The sequence below is a fragment of the Crinia signifera genome, chromosome 2 (genome assembly GCF_055691185.1).
Source record: "Crinia signifera chromosome 2, ASM5569118v1, whole genome shotgun sequence".
Taxonomy (NCBI): Eukaryota; Metazoa; Chordata; class Amphibia; order Anura; family Myobatrachidae; genus Crinia; species Crinia signifera.
In genome coordinates, this window is record NC_139218.1 from 60,676,512 (window position 1) to 60,689,092 (window position 12,581).

General features: G+C 43.6%; 1 protein-coding gene across 1 annotated transcript in view; it reads left to right on the forward strand.

Moving 5' to 3' along the window:
• The first annotated feature begins 331 nt into the window (after nt 1-331).
• PAFAH1B1 (platelet activating factor acetylhydrolase 1b regulatory subunit 1) overlaps nt 332-12,581 on the forward strand; it is a 55,969-nt gene continuing 43,719 nt past the window's right edge. The window contains exon 1 of the mRNA XM_083172232.1: nt 332-711. The gene's annotated coding sequence lies outside the window, so the exon portion shown is untranslated. The remainder of the gene's footprint in view (nt 712-12,581) is intronic.

Here is a 12,581-nt window from a genome sequence, read left to right on the forward strand (position 1 = left end):
AAAAGGTGTATGAAGAAGACGATGCTGCATTATACAGCAGAGCCCCAGCGGCATTGCTATGAATGGTGGTCCCATAGCAGCTAGGAGGTGACCTGCTGACTGCTGCTGCCTGGGCTGGTGGATGACAGCTCTGGAATCTAAACTCAGCCAGGAACAGCAGCACCCAGGCATGTGACATCATGACACGCCAGAACCCACCACGCATGCGCTCTCCGTGCTCCCTGCGTCACTAGCCATTGTCATCCCTCCCCCCTCCGCCTCTCTCCTGCCGTCCACGCCTAGACAGCAGCAACTGCCCCGCGCATGCGCGTCTTTCCGACCACGCCCTCTCCCCCCACCAGCAGCCGGCCGCTCGCTCCCTCCTCCCCCCACAGCGGTTGATATGACGTCACCGCGCTGCTGCTGATCCCCGTTTCGTTGACAGCGCGGCGGCGGCGACTGCCCAGCGGAAGGGACGGTGCGGAGAGGAGGACGTGGGACACCGAGCAGGGTGGTGGAGGAGGGGGGCTCACCGCCTGTGGAGGATAACACGCAACAACGCGCTGAGGGCCCGGATTTCGCGCCTCGCCGCGCCCAGCCCGACACCCCCATTCCCCGCACACCGGCTTCCCTGCGTCAGTGACCCTCCCCTCCGTGTGTGCGAGCCGTGCCCGCCCTGCCTCAGGAGCTACCGGCCCTGTAGCGGCCAGCGCCCGTCGGATGAGTCCTCCGGTAAGTAGCAAGCTGCGCGGTGTGACGTGCCCTGCTGAGGACGCAGGAGGAGGCGGCGGAGAGGGAGGGGATGGGGACCAGGCCTGGTGCTGGCGATGTGGCTGCCGCCGCCTTCTCCTTCATCTTCTCTCTCCCTCTCAAAATGGCGGCCAGCCGTTACTGCTCACACACCGCAGGGGGCTGCTGGGGAGGAGGCTGCCTCTGGGGTGGGGGGGATGCTGGGGCGAGGCAGCTCCTGGCTGGGATCTGGCCCGGGTAACACTGCCCGTTATCCCGCAAGCCGGTCGTGGCAGCTCCCGGTGCAAGCCCTGGTATGTTGCCTGTACCCATAGTACTGCTGGGTGACCTCACAGCATCCTCAGCATCGGCCATTGTGTCCCTCCGAGTAGCCTGCAGCAGATGGGGTGCCAGGCCACCTCTTCCTCGTACAGCATATGTCACCTCCACGCTGCTGCTCATAGCATGCACCACTGCAGCTTACATAAGGGAGTCTTCTGCTGTCACCTTGTATTGTGGCTGATGGGCAGCATAGTGATTATTCGTAATGGCAAGGATTATTATCATGCATTATGTAATAAGTGACTGGGATTGTGCAGCATGATTTGACATTGCCTAATGACTTATCTGCTGCACTTCATTTCTAGATAGGGCAAGCAGTACCATAGGTTGCCCTCCAACTCTGCTCTTTCACTTATGGTTTTGGATCTTGATGTAGAAAAATAAAAATGCCAAACCTAAGACATATCCTTTATCATCTTAATATTTGTATTCCTCTTTATCCAGGCTAGTAGACCTCCCTACCTAATATCAAATCGTATCTGGTATTAACACACAAATTATAAATGTGCAGCCCTATGGTATTGTCCCAAGGGATGCTGTCAATTGCAAGTCAGTAACCAAAGGGGCAAAACTAGAGGACCTGACTTGTTTTGGACTTCCTTGAAAAGGATTGTTGAAAGGCTACACCCATATCCTAAAGACCCATTATTGGTTGTCCTCTGCAGTGCTTGTTTATGTATGCGTTTTCCAACAGAATGTCTAATCCAGTAAATGCATTTATTGTAGCATGGTGACTTGCAGTATTCCAGACTGTTGCATGTGTTGGAGGTGAAATTGTCAGAGGCGGGGAGTGGGAGATGGGTGAATCACTCCCTAGGTGTGCGTGTGTTGTGCACACCCTTGTTTTATACCCTGGCTATATACCACCTCTCCATGAAAATGATGCTGTTAAACTGCCTAGTGCATACAGAGAACATGGAAGGATTCTTATTTATAAATTCAGTTGACAATGGTCGGGGAGGATATATATATTTTAATTTTTTTTCTTTTTTCATCACCCTTAAATTACGTTTATGTGGTTTAAAAGACAATTAATTCAATCTGATTAGCAGCAACTCCAAACTGCAGAATATAACAATTACTCCCTGTCTGGACCTTGTTTGTGGCATCACACAGATGGATGCTGTGCAGAGACAGTGGAGACTGGGTGGAGTAAGGAGAGCAGGAGCTTAGCGATGGCTGTTATCAGCCTCTTAATTTCATTGCTTCTCTGTGAACCTAGAATACAGCATGACGTTTTGGAATACATTATTTGCCTATGTTGGAGAGAATTCAGATAAATTAAAATTCTGAATCCAAATGACTAAAGTGAAAATATACAAGTTGGGGTATATGTTTTTGTTTTCCACATTGGTACACACTTGTTGACTTGCTGTTTTTTTTTTTTTTTTTTGTTAATGGAATTGGTTTGCATAACTAGATACTTTGTTTTATTTTTAATGATTTGTTGCTTTTGTCAGAGGTGTAGGTTTTTTAAAGTTTTTATTTAATATCTTGTTTGATGCCTCATATGCTATATTGCAACTATAGTATGCTTTATGTTTGAGTGTTAGATTTACTTAAGTTGAACTTTGATTTTAGTTTTAAGTTGCAATGTTGTTGAATACTGTTGAGCTGCACTTCCTGGGTGTCGCGTGGACTTTAAAACAATGCTTTCCCACATTGTGACGTGCCCTCTTTGTGAAGTGTCTGTACAAAGGTGCCGTTCCACTTAGCTGTTTGCCCTGGCTCAATGCATGTGTTCTCCAGAAATGTATTTTAACTGATGTTTTGGGAACTAAATTGTTAAAGCACTATATACTTTCCTACTGGATAAGTCTGCAGCACCATGTGAAAGATTCACTTTATAAATGAAAATGTAATAACTAAGATTGTTATAGATATTGAAGCAGACTTGTTTTGTATAAAAAGTACATACCTTGCACTACATCCACCTATATCCCATCATCATGTCATTCTGTTTATAAGTCCTCTCTTTGTCTTATTGCATGCCACTCCTACAATGCAGTGCTTGCCTAATGCTTTCAAAGTTCTGTGTTGCATCATTCTGTAGCTTAAATATGTAATGCATTGCAGATCTTCATTTTTATAATTTGATATTTTTCTACATTATTATTTTAATAGGTGTAATAGTGGTTTCTGGTCTCCTTTTGTAGTAACCCCCCACCTCTCACCCAGACACAAAGGAAGTTTGACACCTGCTCTTAGGCATGTGTTCTGTGATGTTATGCTCACATTCTGCTGTACTGAGGCAGTTGGTACTAAAATCTTCTATTTCTGTCTTTAGAAATGATGTAACGTTAGTGCAGTTCTCATAATTAGTACATTGTTTGATTTGACAATGATTGTTTTACTATATTGTATTCCTTTTTTAAATGTCACAAATTAATTTCTTTGTTACTTGAAGCAGAGGTTTCATGTGATTATTATTATGTTCTCCTAATGGCAGAAGTTTTAGGGTTCATCAATGTATTTTTTCTTTCTTGACTGATTTTAAATATATATGAGGAATGTATTGGCTACAATAACTCATAAACTGTCCACTTTGTGTGTGTGTGTGTGTCTTTCTTTGTTGTAGAATTATATTCCTGTTTCTCCCGCCCCCCCCCCCCCAGTTTATGTTGAAGCAGCTGTTACACAGGTATTACTACTCCTACTTTGGACTGATATTTGCACATTTTGATGAGCACTGTTGCAGTGGAAGCATGTGCAGATATTTAATGTTCCTTCATATTTTCAGTGTCAGCATTGAATGGGAGCGAAGTCTTGTTTTTCTGGGTGCTCAAAGTAATAAATGTCCATTGGAGCAATTCAGTTTTCTTTGATTTGGTGGCCATTAGTTTACAGCCACCCAAAAGCACCAGAACTAGCCTCGGGATGCTGCGTAAATAAAGATCTACTGCAGATAATGAGCGCTTGATCGGAGCAATAAATTAATTGTTGCCCCCCCCCCCCCAATGATTTTGTGAATTAAAAATGGCAGATGTGTGAGAATCTGATTTGATGATGTATATTATGTGCGCCACATTGCACGTACTTGAATTCCTTTTACTAGTTTCTTTGGCATCTATTCAATTCAGTGCGCCATGAAACTTTGCAGGGAGGGTGCTCCCAGAGCTATTCAAATCTGCACCCTTTTATGTTTAAGAATGCTGAAGATCCTGGGTGTTTAGTTACGAGTACTAGCATTTTTCAGACATAAGGATGGGCACAAAACAGCAGAAACAGTTTTGTTGGATTTCTGCCTGCATCCTAGTGATGACTAAAGACCTATGCACACTAGGCGGTTTTGAGCTCAATCTCCTAGTGTGTGTGTGTGTGTGGGCGATCAGTGCTGATGCGCACTCCCGTGTCACTGCCCTGTATTACAGGATGAGTGAACCACTTTCCATAGTCTCCTATTATGTTATGTGGTTCACATCTGTAAAAATCGCTTGGTGTGTACGCAATGAGCGATTTATCGGCCAGCAATTTTCATCACATCATTCATGAGCAAAAACGCCCAGTGTGTATGCACCCTTAGCAGCGCACTGATATGAGCAGCTGTAGGAGTTTGTTCCCTGGCGCTATTCACAGCACAATTGATTGAATCGATCTTTGGGAGTTGGTTAGATGTTCCTATATACCTAAACTGACATATTTCTGTACACGCGATGCCAGAGAAAACCAGAATTGGTATTGCATAAATATTCAAGAGACTTATAACTGGAGTAATTTGGTCAAATCAGGTATGAATACTTACTTTCAGACTTTTTTTATTTTTCTAAATTGTTTAGAGATTGTTCCACTTGTAACCACACAGGTGTCTATGGCATCTATGTACTAAGCTTCGGAGAGAGAAAAAGTGGATGGAGATAAAGTAACAGCCAATTAGCTCCTAACTGTCATGGTACAGGCTGTAAGGAGCTATTTGGTTTGTTTTTCATGTTCCTTTATCTTTCTCCAAGGCTTAGTACATAGACACTGTTGTGTTTTTTTTTTTTTACTTGGGGGTGTTTAAATAGTTATGGGCCTTGCTAGAATTATGGGGTCTTAAAGCAATTCAGTAGTTTTGTGTGCCTATTAATGATCTTGCTTGTCTCACCCAATTAGGTAGAATTTTGCCTACAATGCCAAAAACAGTTTTAACTCCTTGTTATGGTGCCCAAACCATGACTGTTTCCACCTCGTCACGTCCCCCACCCCCCTTCTGCAGCAGTGTTACCCAAACAGAACAAGAACTGATTTAGAGGGGGGATTTCAATTCTTAAGGTCAACCGATCTGCCATCTAAAGTGTCATCTGGTGCTGATAAGGCTCATTATTGCTCCGTCTAGCCTTGTAAAACGACTAAACAAACATGTGACATGGAAAAGTCGGCACTTTCAGCAGATGGTCCCCAACATAGCTATTCGGATGCCGGCACCTGGGGCAACCCAAAAGCTCGGTTGGGCGCCCCCTTTTAGTGTTATTTCTAAAACACTTCATACTGTTTACCAGAAGTATGTGACTTTATGCTTGCACCGTTTTCAAAATGTTTGATCCTGAAACTTTACTTTCTGTGAATCGTATGAAGCCATAACAACTGTAAAACATTGGGGCATTACTGATTTAACAGCTAGTATTTCAGGGAACAAGCGAGCTTAAACATCTTTTTATTAAAGATTGTGACCTGTCTGCTGGTTGGATAGGTAGGGTAAAGGTGGCCATACATCTACAGATTGGTTGTCAGATTGGGCTGTTGGAACAAAATCCTGATAATGGATGAGAGCAAATGACAGTTGACCATTTGCTTTGAATTGCTGGAAAACTGTCATTCTGATATTACCAGGTTTTTGTTCCAACCAGCCCAATCTGACAAACAATCTGTAGATGTATGGCCACTCTAAGGCTATATATCAAAGATGGCTAACCTTGATACTCCAGCTGTTGAACTACACATCCCAGGATGCCCTGTTACAGTTTTACTATTTGGCCATGCTAAAACTGATGCATGGCATTCTGGGATGTGTAGTTCAGTCAAGGTTAGCCATCATTGCTATATATGGTTGGGTCAAGGCAAAGTCCAGCAGAAAGTTAGGCTGTAGTGATAGGAGGAGGAGCTTTTGCTTTGTAGCCTGGTGTGGAACTTGTGCTAATACAGTTTTATGTAAATGAGTCTCCACCTCCTTTTGCCCCATGGTGCAAAAATGAGAATCCTCTACCCTCCTTTTCAACCTAACAACATTCTGACTCAATGGGCAGGATTCACTTATTGCTTCCTGTCCTTGCTCATTGTAGTCAATTAATTTTGCCAGCGGGCACGCTACCAGTTCAGCTCGCTACTCCTGGGGTTGGCAAGCTGAAATGCAAATAGTCAACTCTTTGAACGCTAAAAACGCTGCTATAACAGTTCCTGCCTCGCCTCATTAGCGAGGCGAAGTAGGAGGGGACACCGACAAGATGTATCAACATCTTGCCGGCCAAAGCAGGGGAGTGCTAACTCCCCCCTCCGGCGATGTCCCTCCTGGAGACAGCGCATCAGTTAATACTGATGCGTCGTCTCCTTCCCCCCAGCCGGCTGACTGCGCGGGATCTCGCTACTCTCGCGAGATCCCCAGCGCAGCTCAGAGCCAGCAGCAGGGAAAGTGCTGTCCTTGCTGTGGGCATAGTGCATCGCCGCCTGCAGCTGTCTAAGTCGATAGCTGCAGGCTGCGAAACAGTCAGCGATGCTGACTGTTCATAAATTAGGCGCTATCGTAGCTGCGCTATGCCTCCTGCGCCGCACGCTAGACCATCCGCTCGGTGGGTGTCCTAGATCAGGGGAAGCGCTATCCCCTGCCATAACGCACGGGGATAGCGCATATCAGGAGGGTGTCAACTGCATTAGGGCTAGTTACGGGCTTAAAGCAGTGGGTAATTGAATAGCTCCAAGCACTAAACCTGGAAGCTACATCCCTACAATTAATTGAATTCCCCAATAACTTGTCATTTCCACTGCATTATGAACTGATGTGACTGAATATTCGCTATATGCTGCAGAATGTATGCGCTATATAAAGAACTATAAATATAAATGGCATTCTACTATTATGTTAATGTGGAAAGTACAAGCTGCAAGTGTGGCGGGTCAGGCTCCTGGCAGAGCAGAAGGCACTGGCGGAGGGCGGCAGGCTTGCCACACAGGAGAGTCTATATCCCGATCTCATGAGTATAGTATATAAATGAAATATTTAGAACAGGTTTCTGTGTTATAAATAAAAAAACAAAAGGACTCACACTAGGTGAGTCAAGCAGCGCTCAAATCAATGAAATGATACCAGAGATTTATAAAGGTATAACAATTTTTACTGTATCTTTAAAAACACATGTATATCAATACACAAATAAAATCAATTTATAATGACATAATAGATGAAGGGGGGGGGGAATAAAAGTAAACTGGAATGAATGTAGAAAAAATAAATGAATTTTGAACAAAAAAAGTCCCGCCTCAATGGACACAGGAAAGTGGGCTGTGTCGACACTTTTGGACAAACAATTGGTAAGTGCACATTACCGATAATGAATGATGAATCCCATGAATTGTGATGATACTGGGGGTCCTCACGATGTGTGCGGAGATGTTTAGATGCCGCTGGAGGTTACCGCTTGATATGAACCAGACATGTTGCAGTTGGAGTAAGAGATGGATGAATAAATCTCAGTTAGCAGGGTTGTCTGGAGCGATCTCACCCAGATATATTGTAGATGGTGGAATGAGGGAATGGCTTCCGTGCCAGGTAGCAGTCCACACTGGTATAGGTGTTGTTAACCAGGGGTTTGGTGAGCACGGTGTCCGCCAATTAAAGATGCCAATGGGAGTAAGCAGCAATAGTAGTGTCCAAAATTCTGTCGAGGATAACACAGTGGTGTCCAGAGGTGGGGGGCAAGCACCTAACGCGTTTCACTGCGTCCTTTGATAAAGCTGCAGGACGCAGTGAAACGCGTTAGGTGCTTGCCCCCCACCTCTGGACACCACTGTGTTATCCTCGACAGAATTTTGGACACTACTATTGCTGCTTACTCCCATTGGCATCTTTAATTGGCGGACACCGTGCTCACCAAACCCCTGGTTAACAACACCTATACCAGTGTGGACTGCTACCTGGCACGGAAGCCATTCCCTCATTCCACCATCTACAATATATCTGGGTGAGATCGCTCCAGACAACCCTGCTAACTGAGATTTATTCATCCATCTCTTACTCCAACTGCAACATGTCTGGTTCATATCAAGCGGTAACCTCCAGCGGCATCTAAACATCTCCGCACACATCGTGAGGACCCCCAGTATCATCACAATTCATGGGATTCATCATTCATTATCGGTAATGTGCACTTACCAATTGTTTGTCCAAAAGTGTCGACACAGCCCACTTTCCTGTGTCCATTGAGGCGGGACTTTTTTTGTTCAAAATTCATTTATTTTTTCTACATTCATTCCAGTTTACTTTTATTCCCCCCCCCTTCATCTATTATGTCATTATAAATTGATTTTATTTGTGTATTGATATACATGTGTTTTTAAAGATACAGTAAAAATTGTTATACCTTTATAAATCTCTGGTATCATTTCATTGATTTGAGCGCTGCTTGACTCACCTAGTGTGAGTCCTTTTGTTTTTTCTGTATTTCCGAGTGGGGAGTGACTACCCCCACAACCAAGCAGCTGCTCTACTCAGAGACTCAGCTCACTGCAGGGCGCCTGATTATCCCTAGTGGATAACACTTTTTTCCCCTTCTGTGTTATAAATTACTCCTTTTTATACTATTCTGCAGTGAAATTAAATTTGGATGGGATGTACTATATGCCCATTTGTGCTCTGTCATTATAAACTCTGTGCCTCTATGTACCCACAGTACCATACCACCATCTGCATAACCCTGAAATACTGTATGCTGCCATGCCAGGTATATCTGCATGACCTCAACATACGGTGACGCTGCATACAGTGAGTGCAGACACTGTCTCTGCACACACAGTGATGCCCTAGCTGCTATCTACCCTTATTCTCTCCTTACTCTCCAGCACTGCCTGCCCCTAACCCCCTCCTTGCCCATCCTGTACTGTCTCAGCTACTAGCTTACCTTATCCCTTCTCTAACCCCAGCATTGCCTGCACCTAACCCCTAATTGGCCCCCAGTACTGCCCCAACTGCCTTTCCATCCTATCTATGGGGCATGTGCAGGTGGTCTGTTACTATATGGGGAGTATAAAAGCATAATATGTGTTGGGACCCAGAAACAGTGGTATGGGGGACCCCAAATTTTTACAGTTGCGGTCGCTGGGACCCACACATTCTTTCACTTAGCGTGATCACTGCCAGCACATCTGGTGTGATAAAACAATGGGCACACAATAAATGACTTTTTTGTTTCATGGCAGCCAACTTTAATTACTGTATATACTCGAGTATAAGTCGACCCGAATATAAGCCAAGACACCTAATTTTCCAACAAAAAACTGGGAAAACTTATTGACTCAAGTGGGACGCTCACTCGAGTATAAGCCGAGGGGGGCTTTTTCAGCATAAAAAATGTTCTGAAAAAGTAGGCTTATACTCGAGTATATATGGTAGTTTGTATACAATGCATCTGTTGATTGCTAAAGTTGGTAGAAAAGTTCTGCTGCATACATTTGTCAGAATTCATCTTGTGTCTAAATTTTTTATTTTTAAGATTCGTTTTTATTTGGCTTAACAGCAGACATTTGTCATGTGCCATATAACAGTACATTGCACCTACCGGCATCATCATTTTTCCCTTTCACCCTTCATAATAGGCAGTATCACCACAAAAAAACATATACACAACATGGAATGTCCATACTTGTGACTGTTTCAAAAGGTTGTAAAATTGTTGCGGTTGTCAAAATAAACCTGGGTTTGCTAGTATGTTAATCCTTCAGTTTATACATAGTACCAGCAAGGCTTTTAACTGTTGGTAATTGTCACCTTGCTTCAGTATACTAAGCAGTTTTTCAGGCGCTATGGATAATACATTTCTGGCACTCAGCTGTTAGTGGTAAAAGCGGGTTCAGTACACCTCTCCTTCCTTGAGTGTCCCCGGCCGCTGGTGCTTTCCAGATATTTGCAACACCCCCCCCCCCCCCCCCCCACACACACACACACACACACACACACACACACACACACACACACACACACACACACACACACACACACAATATTGGGGTAATTAGATTATTTGAATAGCACTTTAATTTTAAGGAACTTATGCATAAGTTTAATTGCGCCAGATCTCCCATCTAAAGTGACAAATTGTAGGGCAATATTTAAATGATAGTTTTTATTATGCAACTAAACTAATAAGCACTGCTCAAAAAAAATCCTGGCTGAGTGTTGAAACGGGTGACATCGCACATTTCAGCTCACCACCCCTGGGGTTAGCAATTGAGTGCGATGAAACAATGGACACACAATAAATTAGATTTTTGAGCAGAAATAAGTGCAGGGTGCCTAAAAACCAATTGAAACTGAATCTGGTGTGATAAGTAATGGACACTTGAGGCACTTTAATCTATCTGCACAATAAATGGGTATTCTTGCATGCCCTTTGACTCATTTTGTCCAAATCAATATCAGTAACATTGTAGACATGCAAGTGGAAATTGTATAGCTTATTACTTTGCAGAAATACAGTGGGTGCTTACTCCTTCCTTTTTTTTTTTTTTTTTTTTTTTTTTTAAAGGGTTTTTGAGACCCACAAGATTGGAGATAGTTTTTATGTCCCCATACACTTTTTTTTCCTATTCTAAATTTGTCGCTTAGAAGGGCTGTTCTGAGCGATATACTGTAGTTTATTTTAAAGAGTCTACTGTGTGCTCAATATCGGCTCAGGTCTGCTGTACATGCTGGTCCTTATTGGCTATGTAACAAACAACCTGCATGAGGAATGGGGGCAGGTGATGTCACTAAAACAAAGGTTACCGATATTGTATAGTGTGTAGGCACCATCTAGTTCAGGGCTGGACAACACCGGCCCTCCAGATGTTGATGAACTACAGATCCCAGGATGCTTTGCATTAGTTTTGCTGTGTGGCCATGCCGAAACTGATGCAAGGCATGCTGGGATGTGTAGTTCATCAACATCTAGAGGGCCGGTATTGCCCAGCCCTGATCTAGTTTGACCAGCGGCACACCACTGGTACAGTTAACTCTATCAGCAGTGCTTCTATTTGTCTAGTGTGTATGGGACATTAGTATCAAATATTGTAAGTAAAAGAATGATTAAGTATAGAATCAAATCTATAGTTGTAGCATCTGCTTTATATAATGCAGCGCAGTGGTATATTACCTCTGACTGGATATGGGTTTGAGAGTAGCAATTCCGAAACTGCCTCCCTCTTTGTACTTTCTAATGTATGGTATATTTAGGGCATGATGCTGAGTAAAGGTGGCCTTTGAACACCAGAAAAGGGGGTGGGGCATTATGGAATGCCCCCCTGTATCAAACTAGGGAGAAATCTGCACCCTTGAAGATACTGGGCTGCCCCCAAACATTCCCCACACTGTGAGCATATGCTGTGATTATGGGCGAGCTGAGGTCTTTGTATGGAGAGTCTGGCTTTGGTTGCTGTCTACTTTGAATGAGACCCTCCATTTGTATTTATATTTCTTATTTATCCACTAGGGGGAAAGGAGATAACACTGGGGTATAGATGGGTGGTCAGTGTGAGCTGGCACTTGAATAATGCCTTCCTTTTATTTTTCCTTAAAATTATGCAGTTAAATTCCCGTTCTGGTTCTTAATGTAGTATTGTCTATGGTAAAAGTATTCCACAATCACGAAAATAAATATGCTTTACTTCTGGCCTTTTTAAATGATGCCGGACATACTGTAAAAGGTTTTGCATATGCATTTACTCGACTGCAATTCAGTTGTTTATATCAACCTCCATCGCCCATTTTTAAGTGATGAAGATTGAGGGAGGAGGGGGTGATATTCAATTGTTCTTTCATTGTGCCAACAGTAGTCAGGTTTAACTGGCTAAATAATGGGTGTTAAGCTAAATGTAACTTGGGTGACTAAATGTGCTACTTCTCACACATCACCCACACAAACCATTGAATTGCTATGTTGGGTGCTATCTCCTGGCTGCCAGTGAAGAAAGCAAATAAAATCCTCCCGTAATGCTCGAAGCAAACTACTTTTCACAGGCACAAGGTATGAGGTAATGGCAGAGTTATTAATCAGTCACCAAAGCACCAGATTCTTAATCATCATCATCTACAGGTTGGGTTGCATACAATGTACCTCGATCCACTCGGACAGTGATCAGGCGACGCTTGCCTCTTTGATCTTTCAGATGCAAAATGTCAGAGGCCTTCTTTTATATAAACCTGTTGTTCACCAAATGATTTAATGAAGTCTTAGAGGGTTTTTCAGTTGAGATCATTCTCTGCTGCACTTACTGTGGAAATTCTCGACAACTGGAGCTTTAATGCCATGCACTCCATACCTGCAGCACACCGGACAATTGGCACTGGAGAAGCCACTTCATGCAGCTAA